General features: G+C 37.2%; 1 protein-coding gene and 1 long non-coding RNA gene across 15 annotated transcripts in view; one reads left to right on the top strand and one right to left on the bottom strand.

The window, feature by feature from the left end:
- PCDH9 (protocadherin 9) overlaps nucleotides 1-12,851 on the bottom strand; it is a 978,586-nt gene that overhangs the window by 902,845 nt on the left and 62,890 nt on the right. The window lies entirely within an intron of this gene.
- Nucleotides 1-12,851, top strand: part of LOC103349080 (uncharacterized) — a 52,386-nt gene that overhangs the window by 28,811 nt on the left and 10,724 nt on the right. For 5 of the 8 annotated variants that reach the window (XR_011378640.1, XR_011378647.1, XR_011378644.1 and 2 more), the window contains 3 exons: nucleotides 4,067-5,007; nucleotides 5,517-6,891; nucleotides 12,652-12,797. This is a non-coding gene — a long non-coding RNA (uncharacterized lncRNA). The remainder of the gene's footprint in view (nucleotides 1-4,066; nucleotides 5,008-5,516; nucleotides 6,892-12,651; nucleotides 12,798-12,851) is intronic. The other 3 variants (XR_011378645.1, XR_011378643.1, XR_011378642.1) reach the window with 3 other exon arrangements.

Raw genomic sequence — 12,851 nt, 5'->3', positions numbered from 1 at the left:
TGTCAGACTATGAGCCTATAATTTATTTTAAAAAGTAATTTTCACATTTATATCCTTTGAAATACATTAATACATTAGAGACATTCCATATGGGTTGATGGAACTCATACAATTAGGCGAGTTTTGAAATATATATATACACACACACATTAGAAAATCTTCATTATCTATGTACTTTGCTTTTCCAGAGATTTCTAGTTTTATGATGCTTTTTTTTGTGCTGTTACTGAAGGTTTGCTACTTATTGAAAAAACATATTTACAGTCTAATAGGCACTGATGAAAAATTTAGTTTACCCTGAAATAACTGAATCACCAAAGGAAATCATTTTGTATGAACGACAAAAGCAATACCCATCTCATTTGGTCTTCTGACCTTAGAATTCAAAAGGCACACAATGAATACACACATACACTTTGGCACCTTGCCCAAGGCATATATTGTTTTATGTAACTAATTTAAAGAGAACTGACATATTGAATGAAAACAAATATAAGGGAGAAAAAAATAAATAGAAATGTAAAATAGTAAAATGTGTTCCCAAGACTTAAAATGTAATTGAATGAAATAATCCCAGTTTAGAATAGACAAAAAAAGAGTAACATCATTTGGTACCTTATGATGTGTCGAGAAATATTATAATTATTCCTTTTTATTTAATTTTCAATATATTCTTTATTGTATATATTTTGTCAAATTTTTTTTCTAAAAGATTATTTTAATTTTGTATTTTGACATTCATCCCAGTTTATTAGATATTTCACAATTTCTCACCCACTTGCCTTTAAATGCAGAGCAGTGATTTTACAGAAGTAAAGTATAATTCTGTCTGGAACCAACTGCAATAGGCCATCAAGCTCAAGTAATTCTGGTATCATCCTTAAACCTTTCTGGTTCTTTAGAAATAGCTGAATTCTTCAGGCTTTCCTAATATTTTAAAATTTGTTGTAAGACTTTGATTTGGTATAAACAGTTTTACTGAAGTGCATCTCTCACAAAACATACTAAATGCACAAGCAGTGTTGCTTGGTTTTACTGTGTCAGAGGCTATAGTGTCAGCTATGCATGGAGAGATTTCCAAATGAGAAAGGCAGGTGAAGAAAATAAAATTTATTTATATTGAAATCAGATAACTTTAAGAAATAATTATTAAACTTATGAACAACAAATCCTGTTGTATTTTTAAAGCAGTGGTCACAGGGGAGATTTCTGATGTATTACATTGGATGAGTATTTTTTTTTAAGACATCCTCTTTTTCTGTCCCAGGCGGCCTCCTTCTTTCCTCTGTATTTGCTGAGGAATTTCTCACTGTTGACAGAGCCAGATACCCTAAAGGAAATATCCAGAACTCAAAGAACTGAACAAAGAAGAGAAAAACATTTGGTTCACTATGAAATATCCAACAAAAAGAAGCTGTCTTGTGGAAATACTACTTACTAATAGCCCAACATTAATGTCATGTGGCTTTTGCTTAGGTGTTTAAATCCTATGCATACCTTAGAACCCAGAGTGCAAACCTCTGCCAGCTTCAAAGTTTTTCGGTTATTCTTCTTCCTGTCTAGAATACTCTCCTCCCTGGTTCTTACATGATAGGCCAATTTCTTCCTTTAGGTCACAGCTCAAATATTGTAATTTAATCATATCATATTATTTAATATATCCCCCTTGCCTGCCCCTCTCTAACACATTCCCTCAGGGTATTTAACATTGTCTGTTAAAAAATGATGTTACAACACTTAACTCCTTGTTAATTTACTTTGCTTTATAAAATAGGTTGCTTATCACCTTTCCTGTTATCCTCAGCTTCCCTGGTGCCTCCATCAATGCCTGACATATATTGAATAAATTTTAATTGATTGAATGGAGAATCAACATACTACTTCCTGAGTGTTACTATATCTTAATTGCATCAAATGTCTTGTCTTTCTTTATAGTACTCCTTGCCCCAACACTTTTTATATTTCTCACCCAGCCCATTTATCACCATCAGGATTTGAGTAATTTAAAAACATCCTCTCTTAAACTAAAAATTTATGGGTTTTCTTTTATTGATTTTGAAACATTTATGCCTCTAAGAAATGCATACACAAATCACTTAATGTTGTTTTATTAAGAATTTTATCATTTCCTTACCTGCAAGCTTAAAAATGTTCAGTCTTCTTCAAATCTGAGATATATTTATATATACACATATATATATGCCAACTAATAAATGTTTATAATTCCAATTAATAAAATACATGTTTATAACTCCAATTATTTTTTTTCTTGAATAGGAAATAGAACTTATGAGTTAATGAAATAGAAATAATATTATGAATGTGATCCATTTTTGTAAAAATACTAAATATTTTTTCTAGCAATCAGAATGGTCTTTAGAAAAAGGTAACCTTAGACCTAACATATAAACTAACACAGATTTTAGAGAAGTTTGCAACTTTAGTCTGAAAACTTAATGGGTTTCATCATTCCTTCATTGCCAGCATAATTCTCTCAGTCTGGGCTCTGGCAGGGAAATAAGACAACTCTCATGGCAACCTGGGGGTTGACATTAATTAAAACCAGAAAATCATAAAGCATCTGTGGTGCATTTAGATGCCAAATGAGATGGAGCAATTTTAAAAGTAAACTTCTTACAAAGATACCTGAATGTCAGAATTACATTTTTTTCTAAAATAAGACAAGATACTTTTCTACAATATACCACATACATGACCTTATGATTTACATAATTATTCTCATGAGATCTTCTAATATTCATGAACAATAAACTATAAGAAAATGACATCAGAGCTTGTTATAGACCCCAAGAAATTAAGTATATACAAATTATTTTGCTTCATATAATCAAGCTAACGGAAGAAAGCATTGATTCATTGCCATATATCCTTAAGTTGAAGATTTATGCAGCTTGAAAACTGACAGCAGGAATTACAAGTGTGAACTTTTACTTTTTTACAAAAGAGATTAATTTAATTGAAAGGCATAGAGGCAGAATCAGAGAGAGGAGAGGAGAGGGAATCTCTCACTCTCTGGTTTGCTACGCAAAACAGGAAGTAGATCAGGGCAAAGTCAGGAGACAAGAACTCAATCCAGGTCTCCCATGTGGTCAGAAGTCCAATTACTTGAGTAACCACCTGTTACCTCCCAGAGTTCACATTAGGAAGGTGATATTGACAACCGCATTGGGAATTGAACCCAGGCACACAGATAAAAATGTTTTAAATGCCTAGGCCAAATTCCCAATCCAGTTGTAGATTTCTTTTTTTAATAAGAAGTGATTGAATGGCCCCAAAGTATGAATATTTCTATTGAGAGACTGTATTTCCCCAAATGCATTTTTGAATCCTAAATCCCCAGTGTAATGTATTTGTAGGTGGAAGCCTTTGGGAGGCAATTAGGTCATGAGAGTGTAGCTTTCAAACAGGGAATTAGTTACTAGATACACACCAATGGATGAATGAATAAAGAAAATGTGACACATATATACACACACACATACGCACACACAAAACACACATACATATAAATGTATATAGTGGAAAATTAGCCACAAAGAAGAATGAAATGCTGTCATTTAGAGCTAAACATATTAAATCAGAGGATATTATGTTAAATGAAATAAGCCAGACTTAGAAAGACAAATACCAAAGGTTATCTGTTATAAGTGGAAACTTAAGAAAACAGTTAATCTGAAAGTAGAATAGGCAATTGCTAAAGATTGAGAAAGGGAGGTGCAGGGGATTGGATGACAGGTACCAGAATAGAGTTATATAAGGGAATATGTTCTAGTGGGAAAGGTCATGTAATTTCTAAAGAACTAAAAAAGCAGCTCAGAGACTCCAAACATAAAGAAGTGATAAAGACATGGAAATGCCAATCATCAAATTTTGATCAGTACTTGTCATGTAAATGTCTTGAAATATACTTTGTTCTGTAAATATTTACAGTCATTCCATGTTATTGGAAATATAGAAAAAAATATTTAAAAATGGAATCAGTGCTCTTATAAAAAAATGAGAATCTTTCTCTCTTTCTCTGTCACTGTCTCTTTCTCTGTTACAGTCTCTCTCTGCCAGTGATGACAAAACAGGAAAACGGCCAAGTACACACCAGGAAGAAGGCCCTCATTAGATCTACTGGCACTTTGATCTTGGACTTCCCAGGTCTCAAACCCATGAAAAATAAATTCCTGCTGTTTAAGCCTTCCAGCATATGCTGTTCTATAATAGCAGCCCAAATTGACTAAGGCAGATATGAAATGCATTGCTTTTGTTACAGTTAATTCTTGATGAATCTAGCAACTGAGACTTCCCTTGATGGTGTTTTTACTAAACTTAACTAATTTTATTGACATTGAATGACTTAAGCAAAGCTGCATCAGATACCATGTAAAAGTAAGACTACTTTATTTCTCACGGGTAAGAGGAAGTAAGATTCTTCCTGTAATCAAAAGAAGAATCACACTCCAAATGATAAAGACTGTCACTCTATTTATGGACAGTAAGCCAGACATAGGCCCAGTGACACTCTTGTCTTCAGATCAGTACAGGAGATGTTTAATCATAAAAGTATCATTCCTATTTTATGAATGAAAAGATTGAGGGTCAAGACAATTGCATAATTTCTGCAAGATCAAACCAGAAATTATAGTAAGGAAGGGAGAGGTTCAAGTGCAATGAATTCTACAGAGAAAGGCTACTCTAACAACTCTCTTTTAAGGCTGGGCCTGGTAGTTTGCTGAGACACAAGACCTCCAAGCAACAGAGGACGGTCCCTGTGAAAAACAGACATGGAGCATCCTGTTTAGAGACATGCAAAGCATGACAAGAAGTGTAGACTTTATTAAAAGAAAAATGGTTGACTGCTGAATGTATTAAGCCAGGAAGGCCATGACTTGAATTTGAGGCCATTCTGTCGTGTCACATCTAGCACACTACTGCACACATGGCCCTTTAAAACATTGCCTGGAACAAAATGAGATTTACAGAAAGAAAAGCAACAAGGTAAGTTCTTGGGACTCTTGTAGGTAACAGGAGTCAGAGAAAACAGACTGGTCTCTGGATGTGACAGCAAAATGCTTTTCTAAAGAAAATATTACTTGAGATTTGTAATTTATTTAAACATTTTCTTGGAAGCCTTTAAGATAACTGGGGAAATAACTAAAAAGGCACACAGTGAATAATTTTTTGGCCTAACACGTAGCAGTGCATTTTCTCAGAGCATTGATTCAGTTTCTGAGTCTAAGACACAAATTCATTCAGAGAAAAAGTGAACCTGACATTGAAAGAAACTGTAGTAATTAACACAAAGAAAACTGGTACAGTATAAAAGATGCAACTAAACTATTCAATCAAAATATTTTCTTTTTTGAAGAAAGGACTCTTTATCTGCTTTATTTCCTGTTTTTTGTTTGTTTGTTTGTTTGTTTTGTTTTTTTTTTTTTTTTTTGGCATAGTCACTAGGATTTTAAGGGCTTCTTTGAACTTGATTCCTACTTCTTTTCTTTTCAAAGTACTCCATCTCAGAGACATTCTTAGGAGAATCAATCCTCAGATGAACATATATCTCTGCTGTCTGGGACATTCTGACTCTTTGGAATTTTTACGATTCATTTTTCTTCAGCTTTGTGGATTTCAAACCAACAAATCATCATCCTCCACCACCAAAAAAAATGCAACAATGACAAATACTTCCTAAGTGTTATGAGTTTCCTTTCCTGCAATAGATAATGGTCTTAATTTTCAGTTCTAATTAAAACCCCACTCATATGTTGTCCAATGCTGTTCTCACATTTGAGTTTATGATTTAAATTTCAGGGTTCAAGACAACACTCAGGGTACCTTTCACACCATTGTGATTTTATCAGATATAAGCCTGCATTTCATCTGAATCAGCTCCTGCAGTGCGAAGAGTCACAAGCATCATTTGGGGTCACCCTAGAGAGAGGCTACTTGTGCTCACAGCAGTCTAAGAGAACACATTGTCCTTCTGTGTCAGATTCTGGATTATCTTCTGAATACTCAAAAGCACTGGGTACATTTGAATTCTCACATCTTTTGAATTAATGTGGCCAGGAACTCGTTTGTACAACAAACAATTTTCCTCCTCACTTAGATACTTCAAGTATGTCTGAAACTGAAAAACTGTGGGAAAATGAGAAAATTCATCTGAAATTTCAGATAATCTGTCTGGAATAGCAGCGGTGATTGTGATGGCAATGAAATTCTTGGGAAGAATACTTTTCCTGGGTGATTCTTATCATACTTTCAGATCACAGTACAATTAATGGAATAAAATGACTTAACCATCTGGGTATCCAGAGGAAACCATTTCTAGTTCCTTTCCTGCTTGCACAATGAGTTAGATTGTTAGACAATTTTCTTTAATTTTACTTCAGCTGTAAATTTCTGTTCAAATACTCGGGGAAACAAAGCATATGCAAGCAGACAAACCTCGCAGTTAATGAAACGCCTCTGTGAGGATTACAATCGATAACAGTATAATCTATGTTTATAAATAAGAGTAGGGCCTCAGAAGAGTGTTGGGCAGTGATGAATTATTCAAGAAGTCTGCTTTGTTGTTGCAGTTACCTCCATGCTAAAAGCTCTTCAGTGACAGAATCTCCTAGCTTAGGACCTTCTTTTTCCAGTCTCCTTTGTACAACTCAACTCTCTCTTCCTCCTAGAGACCACGGCTCCTGCAGCTTATCTGAGAGGAGCCTCCAGAGAGAGCCACTGAAGTCCAAGAGGGCTAAATCACTTTCTGCCCATCACAGAACCACACGCAGAATTATTTATTGCGCAGAAGCAGCGCTGCTGAATGTTCCGCTGACAGTGTATTGAAGACCAGCACCCAGCACTTTCCAGGGACTGTCAGGCAGGGTTAATGTGAGTAAAGAGAGGGAAATTAGTACGTAATAAGAGAGAATAATAGAAAAGGAGAATATTTCTCCTTGCTAAATGTCTATAATTTATGCATGTTCCCATTAGTTTCATAATGAAAAGTGAATAATAATAGCCACAACACAATTCCTCGAAGGATTACAAAGACTTTTGTCTTTCTCTGGACTTACTAAAGTGATAACTGTGATGTTATTCTATGTGCAGTCAACAGTGCTTGGGAATTGGAGAGGACCTAAACTTATTAGGCAGCCTAATCCGTAGTCTAAGTGTTTTTGTTCCAGTCAGCCTTCTCAAATGACCCTCAGAGTAGAGTTTTTGCCACATCTTCTGGGAAGCAATTATAAAGCCAATAATTTTTAGTGCTATTAATTTTTCATATTCAGGCTAAATTTTCTTTGGCTTTATTCCTTCCATTTACTAATACTTATTGGTCCAGATAGCTATCCTAGATAATGTGAATGTGCAGAAAACTAACATTTGATGATTACAACATTTAACAAGATCAAATGGTAGGTCAGTCTCTTTCTCCTAAAATACATATATTGCAAAATACATTATAACTGTCAAAGAATATGAATCCCAGAAAGCCCATCTCTAGTTTCAAATTTGTTTGATTATAGTGGACTAGACAAAGTTTCTTGGGCGGGGCTGGTGCTGTGTCATAACGGGTAAAGCCGCTGCCTGCAGTGCCGGCATCCCATATGGCGCCAGTTCGAGTCCTGGCCGCTCCACTTCTGATCTAGCTCTCTGCTATGGCCTGTGAAAGCAGTAGAAGATGGCCCAAGTCCTTGGGCCCCTGCACCCACAAGGGAGACCCAAAAGAAGCTCCTGGCTTCTGCCTCTGGATCAGCACAGCTCTGGCCATTGCAGCCAATTGGGGAGTGAATCAGTGGATGGAAGACCACTCTCTCTTTTTCTGCCTCTCCTTCTCTCTCTGTGTAACTCTGACTTTCAGATAAATAAATCTTTAAAAAAACAGATCTCTTGGGGATTTTGGTATAAACAGTTTTACTGAAGTGCATCTCTCACAAAACATACTAAATGCACAAGCAGTGTTGACTGCTACTTGCTGGACGTCTGCCTCGCAGAAGAACCATCAAAAGCCTTTTCTATCTGATCACCAGAAGAAACTCTTCACAGGTCAGTAGTTTGTGACCGAGTTTCCGGCCTGCAGGGTTTTGCATCAGAAAATGAAATCAGCCATACTTCAATATCCTCTTCTAAAACCCCCAAGTGAATGGCACGAATAAGGTGATTCAGAGCCTTTAACATCTATCTCTATATCAGAAGAAAGGAAAACTGATCGAGTACTCCCTGGATATTACTATTTACATGATAACATATTCAGAAAATAGAGAGAGATAGCTAGCTATCCAATATACAACTGTCCTACCCTACACTGAAAAAACAGCATTTTGTTCTGAGGCTACTAGGAGACAAAATCCTTTTGAAATGCGCTATGCCATAAATTCAGCAGTGAAGTTTTGCAAAGTAAATGATGAAAATATGGACAAAATCACCTATGTTATTTTTTTTTTGAAAGGCAGAGTAGACAGTGAGAGAGAGAGACAGAGATAAAGGTCTTCCTTTGCCGTTGGTTCACCCTCCAATGGCTGCCATGGCCGGCGTGCTGTGGCCAGCGCACCATGCCTATCCGAACGCAGGTGCCAGGTGCTTATCCTGTCTCCCATGGGCTGCAGGGCCCAAGGACTTGGGCCATCCTCCACTGCACTCCCAGGCCATAGCAGAGAGCTGGCCTGGAAGAGGGGCAACCGAGACAGAATCCGGTGCCCCGACCAGTACTAGAACCGGTATGCTGGCGACGCAAGGCGGAGGATTAGCCTACTGAGCCGTGGCGCTGGCCTGCCTATGTTATTTCTTAGGCCTCTATTTGCTCTCAGATTCTTCAACATTTAGATTATGGTGAGCAGCTAGAACAATTAATTAGCTACATTTGTAGACAGCAGAATTTTTAAGTTCTGTTTATAAAACTAGAGAGATAATCAACTCCTGGCATTTACATGTTTGATTACTGTAGCAACTCCATGTGCTTGAATGATAAAAGAAATCAAATGTACACTCACATTTTACCTAGCCTGGATAAATAGAAATGGAAGTGCAGACCACTGCTTTGAATTTAAATTGTAACAATTGTTAACATTTTTGAGCACTCAGTGAAGATGGATCAAGCTACCTTCAGATGTCATATCTATTAAATAGTATCTATAAGTGCATATTTGAAAAAAAATGATCTTGAATAGTGCTCCCAGAAGATATACTCATTAAAATTATTATCTATATTTATTCCAACTTTACCATACTAAATTTGTTTCCCTGTGATTATATTACAAGCATTTAGAACTCTTGAAATAGGTTTTCAATAACAAGGTCATATCAAAGACATTAAATACTTTAACTTCAAGTCACTTTAACATCTCATTTTATCTTGCAGGAAGGCATTCAGACAGTAATTACAGTTTCTGGGTTTAGTTATTCTTGTTCCAAAGCAGACTGAGGGAAAAGTTTATTTTGAAGCCTAAAACTTGCTGCATCCAGTAACTGAATTTAAATACTGCATAACATTTTGCAAGATACATAATCACTTATAAAGTTATATCAAGGTGGCTTAAATGTACAGTTCCTGAAGTAATAATCAGCGACTTACTTTCTTTTCATATAAATGGTCAGAAAAACTATCAAAAGAAATAATCCAGATTATAAATTAGTTATCTGAAACTGAGCCTCCACACATAGAAAAGAAGGAGAGCCCACAGGAATTTTGAAGTAAAACATAAAAGGAGTCCTTGCAATCCATGTAGGTAATAAAAATAAGGTTTTCCTTTATGTTATCATAAAAATAGTCAAAATTTTAAAAAACATTTTAAATAATCATTAAAACACTCTACTTTACTTAAATGTTTTGATATCTTCTATGCATTGCTAAATATATGTGTATTTGCACATAATGTAATTATAATGCATTTCCAACTCTCACTTCTTCCATTCTGATGTCACTTGTTTCTATATTTGGCATTTCTCTTTTAAATAACACAGATATATTTTTAAAAATTAACTGAAACATGCTAATAAATGTCTAATATAGAAAAACTCAAAAATTAGTAGCAATATTAAAAAGATTCCAACATCGGACTCCAAATTTGTGCCATGCTATCAAACTCCCGTTATCCTTCCAGAAATCTTGCTCCCTGCTTTGTCACCTTCTCATCATTAGATGAACAGGACTTGTTCTCGGCGCATGGCTTTGAGCTGATTGCATTTCACCTGTCAGTCTTGGTTTCATCATCCGGTTCTCAGCGTGTTTTTAAACTCCTCAGACTTTCCTGGGTCAAACTCATACACAGAAACTTCTACCACTCTCCTCCTGCCCAACCCAATCAATTTCTACTCCCTTATTTTGTTGTATCCCTATAGCAAGAGCCCAATGGAAACCACCAACAAAATTAATTGATTCAGCTGTTGACCACTCACTTTCATGAAAATCCCCACAAGGAAAGAGCCTGGCCATCTTACCACAGCATCTCCAGCATGTGAAACAGGGCCCTACCCAATATAGAGATTTGTAATCTGTGCCTAAAAACAATATATGATGGAAGAAGTTAAAAACTTTTTAAAATCACACAGAATCCTACCACTCAGAAATAGAAACAATTATTTGTTCCACTCACTTTATTTATCCAGTAATGAGTTATGATTAGGAACAAAAGAGTTTCAGATTATAAGTAAAACAATATAAGAGAGTTTACATAATAGTACTTGAAAAAGTTCAAGAGAGGCCAGTGCCTGCGGCTCAATTGGCTAATCATTGGCTAATCCTCCGCCTGCGGCGCTGGCACCCCAGGTTCTAGTCCCTGTTGGGGCGCCTGATTCTGTCCCGGTTGCTCCTCTTCCAGTCCAGCTCTCTGGTGTGGCCCAGAAGGCAGTGGAGGATGGCCCAAGTGCTTGGGCCCTGCACCTGCACGGGAGACCAGGAGGAAGCACCTGGCTTTGGATCGGCGCAGGGCACAGGCCGCAGTGCACCTGCTGTGGTGGCCATATAGGAGGTGAACCAACGGAAGGAAGACCTTTCTCTGTCTGTCTTTCCCTCTCTGTCACTCTACATTTCAAATAAATCTTTAAACAAAATTTCACCATAGTATTGAATTCTAAAGGTGGTGGCTAAAGAAAATACTCTTATTTGTTTCAGTACTAATCATGAATATTTTATGGATGTTTATTGTGCCACATTCTATGGCAAAAATCTTACAAAATAATCTCATTCATATTCTTAATAACTCCAAATATGGATCCACTTTATACATGGTGAGGGCCATCATGGGATTAAAAGGTAGAATTGAGATTCAACCAAGTACAAAGAACATATTTTTTTTTTTTTTTTTTTTTGACAGGCAGAGTGGACAGTGAGAGAGACAGAGAGAAAGGTCTTCCTTTGCCATTGGTTCACCCTCCAGTGGCCGCCGCGGCCGGCGCACTGCGGCCGGCGCACCGCGCTGATCCGATGGCAGGAGCCAGGAGCCAGGTGCTTTTCCTGGTCTCCCATGGGGTGCAGGGCCCAAGCACCTGGGCCATGCTCCACTGCACTCCCTGGCCACAGCAGAGGGCTGGCCTGGAAGAGGGGCAACCGGGACAGAATCCGGCGCCCCGACCGGGACTAGAACCCGGTGTGCCGGCGCCGCTAGGCGGAGGATTAGCCTAGTGAGCCGCGGCGCCGGCCCAAAGAACATATTTTATTATATATCTATTCCCTTCAAGAAAAAAATAAAGGCATTGTAATTTATATTGCTAACAGCTTTTGATGGGACTTTTTCTGGAACCTGTGTCAATTGTGAATATTTTATCTCATTGTTAATTTTTTTTATAATTGAATAGGTATTCATTATTATTTAATTTTAAAATATATTTATTTCTTAACAAGTATAGAAAGTTTTAAAAATGCATTGGCATTTGCATTTTCATTAGTGTAATAAATCATATCTAAATGACTGGTTTGTTGATTTATGACTACTTCTTAACAGGCTGTAATGCTCTGTAAATTAGAAGCTTCATAACTCTACCCATTTTGCAGACTTAATGCATTTATTGCAAGTAATGATTTAACCACATATAAAACAATATGATTAATTAGGCATTCTAAATCCATTTTTATCCTTTACTTATGAAAGTTGTGATGTGCAGTCAGTTTGCTTGAAGAGTTAAGAATTCATATGTTTTGAGCCAGCGCCACGGCTCACTAGGCTAATCCTCCGCCTAGCGGCGCCGGCACACCGGGTTCTAGTCCTGGTCAGGGCGCTGGATTCTGTCCCGGTTGCCCCTCTTCCAGGCCAGCTCTCTGCTGTGGCCAGAGAGTGCAGTGGAGGATGGCTCAAGTGCTTGGGCCCTGCACCCCATGGGAGACCAGGATAAGCACCTGGCTCCTGGCTTCGTTTCTGCGTGGTGTGCCAGCCGCAGTGTGCCAGCCACGACGGCCATTGGAGGGTGAACCAATGGCAAAAGGAAGACCTTTCTCTCTGTCTCTCTCTCACTGTCCACTCTGCCTTTCAAAAAAAAAAAAAAAAGAATTCATGTGAATTCACGTGTTTTGCCATGGATTCTTTGGTATTTTCTTAGACACATGGCCTCTGACAAGCACCTCATAACTCTGGATTCTCATCCTGTTTATTCTCCTTTGATACACTTAAGAGCTTCTTAAAATACAATATATCTTTACTTGTCCTTCTTCTCTTTTAGATAAGGGCCACGAGGGCCTCCTCTGTTCAGCTTAGTGCTGTGCCCCACTTCTGATGGATCTGTCAACTAGAGCAAGGGGGCAATAGATAATAGAATGAACTAAACCCATGAAATTCCTGTAATGTATAGTTTGCTTTCACTACAAGGTAAAGTCTCAAAATGAGTAATTAACCTATTTGAAAATTCAGTTACATCTTATA

This window comes from Oryctolagus cuniculus, chromosome 9 (assembly GCF_964237555.1).
Source record: "Oryctolagus cuniculus chromosome 9, mOryCun1.1, whole genome shotgun sequence".
Taxonomy (NCBI): Eukaryota; Metazoa; Chordata; class Mammalia; order Lagomorpha; family Leporidae; genus Oryctolagus; species Oryctolagus cuniculus.
Note: the sequence above shows the minus strand (reverse complement) of the source record. Positions and strands in the feature narration are given on the sequence as shown.